Raw genomic sequence first — 2728 nt, 5'->3', positions numbered from 1 at the left:
CAGTACAGAGCCTCCTCCTCGTCCTGCCTTTGTCCCACCCATCTGCCACGCTGTCCAATGCAATTTACATATGGTAATCATGGTGACTTTTTTTCTCAAAATACAAATTTAGTCACCTTGTCTGTATACAATGACTCAATGGTTTCCTTTAATCTTATGTTTAAAAGTTAACAAAGTATTTCCAGAGGTTTCAGACGCTCCAACCACTGAGCCAAACCGGCCAGGGCTCTTTTCTTCACATAAACCACCCAGACTGCGTTTTCTCCCTTTACTCCCCCAGGGAGAGAAGAACAATCATCAGTGGCTAAAGGCATAAGCAACACCAGAAGCCGGCTTCGCGTGCATGAGAAAACACTGCACCTCCTCCTCATGGTTTCGGGTGTTCTATACATTCCGAGAAACTTCTTTAGTACCGAACTATAGAAATGATCCCTGAAAGTATAGTCTTGACCAGAGGTTTTTAAGTCCTAAATGCACCGTCTCCTGTTTACCTTTGTGGCCTCTCTTACACATCTCATCTGCTTTCTGTTCATTCTTTATGTTCTCCATACTCGGTCACATATATCCGTGTGTGGAAGAGGCCTTTCTGATAAGTTTATTTTATCCTTTCTTCAGTCATTGAGGTCATATCTTCCTTCAGCCCTCACCTCATGTTATAGGTGCTCATAGTATCACACCTTGAGGGAGATGAAGACCATTGTACTATGGCATTGGTTTATGTAGTTAGTTAATTAATCTGGTGGTTCAATTAGACTGTGAACTCTATGAGGGGAGAAACAGCGTTTATTTGCTCCTAACTATATCTCTAGTACCTGGAACAAAGTGTGTACTCAGTAAGTATTCATTTAATGAACATGAAATTCCCTAAATGAAATCAAAGTTTACTTAAACACGTGGCCAGACATGTGAAGAATCAGTCACTATGAAAAACATACACAAGTTGGAAGAAAGACAAAAAGCTCACATAAAAAAGAGATGTAGAGATGACAGAGATAAGAAACTCAGGAAGAGGATCTGAATGAACCTCGAGGGACACACAATGCCTGGCACATTGCAATAACAAAATGCCTTTTTAAAAATTGAATGAATGTCAGCTTTGGTGACTGGAAAGAATACATTTTTCTTTGGAGATAAAATGAAAGAGTAATTATAAAAACAATTTCTAGTTTGAAGTTCAACAGATTCCCTTAGTATGATTTTTGGCCTTAGAAATAAAAAGTCCTTTGCTGTCTGGGTTTCAGAACCATACCTCTGCGTTAGATCAAAACCGCTGTCCTTGCAGCTACCTGCGTTGTAAATTGTTAGCATCTTCTCAAATGTTCCAAAAGGAACAGTATAAATTAACATTCTTGTTCTAGGCTCTTAGCAACATGTTCCACTTTCCTGGCCCAAGCATTTCATCTCATATAGATTATTTCAGCTTCTCTCTATTCTATTCCCTAACTTCTATTACATCAAACCAATGGATAATTCTGACGCCCCCAACTCGATTATCAGGGACTCCTAGTCTCCCTTTTAGATGGTCATCTTCCACTATTTCCACCCGTCACATTTGCATGTTATTCTTCTTCTTGAGCATTAGCAAACCCAATGGCTGCTCTGCACCTTGATTATCATACAATTTCTTTGGTCTCATCCAGACTCAACATGTCCCTTAATCTATAATGACTCCGGGAAAGGAAATTTTTATCTCCTTCAAGTCCACTCTCTCTTGGCTGGTCTCAAGGCAAATTAATAAAGCTAGGTCAGGATACACATGCTGCCCTTCTTGATGCTAAGTGACTTGTAGAAACAGCACACGTCCTCTAGCTATTTTGTAGGCAGCATTTCTTAGTGTTAAGTCACATTAAAATGTCAAGTTCTCCCATGTCAACATAAATTGAAAAAACAACAACATATACTTTTTAAAAAGTAGTTGTAAAGCATCTTTTTTGTGTGTGAATACAATTTCCTGAATTTTTTTTTTTCTTCTTGGAATAATCTAGCATACAGATCTCTGAAAATAAAATGCTTTGAGACAGAAAATACCCACAAGTTTTTATAATAATAGCCAGTCACCAATGACAGTGAAGAGAGTAGAAAGGTCTCACCTCATTAATGATCCTAAATATATAGACTCCGGTCTGAAATCCCAATGAAATTCTTTACAGCTCATAGAAGGAGATATTCATACTATAATACTTTCCTAATGGGATCCCCATAAATGCAGAATTGAGATTTCACCTCTGTTCATCAGATCACCATGAATTTATAGCTTTCTAGTAATATATGATTTTTATTGCCTCCAAAAATAGTTTATAGTGTTATCAATTTTTAAAATCTGTTACATGTAGACTGACTGTAATTCCTGTCTTGCCCGGGATGATACCATTTTAACATTCTTGTTTCTGTGAAATTCTTAATGGTGTCTTCTATTCTTAAAAGTTTCATGATACATTGTATGGTCACCTAACAAGGCTTTGAAGTATTCCAAAGTAACTTGCAGAAATAGTGCTCCATGAACCATATGTTTAAAAGTGTAATATTTACCTATCTGAAGGTACACAATGTGTTTGTCTATTCAAAGAGCACTTTTTCAAAGGAAAAAAAAAAAAAAAAACTCCTAGCAGAGGACCTGGGTATGCATATTTAGATTCCATGATTAGATTCCTTTGAAAATGTCACATTGGTTATTACCATTGCACTGTGCAAATTGCATTCATCTCCCTAGTGATCATGAAACAAGAGG

General features: G+C 37.3%; 1 non-coding gene across 1 annotated transcript; it reads right to left on the bottom strand.

Moving 5' to 3' along the window:
• Positions 1–243: 243 nt before the first annotated feature.
• On the bottom strand, positions 244–448 carry LOC118622184. Its single transcript, XR_004957985.1, has one exon. It is a non-coding gene; the product is annotated as a small nucleolar RNA U3 (small nucleolar RNA).
• Positions 449–2728: the final 2280 nt, after the last annotated feature.

Source organism: Molossus molossus, unplaced genomic scaffold (genome assembly GCF_014108415.1).
Source record: "Molossus molossus isolate mMolMol1 unplaced genomic scaffold, mMolMol1.p scaffold_m16_p_8, whole genome shotgun sequence".
NCBI lineage: Eukaryota > Metazoa > Chordata > Mammalia > Chiroptera > Molossidae > Molossus > Molossus molossus.
This window is presented reverse-complemented; position numbering and strand designations above follow the sequence as displayed.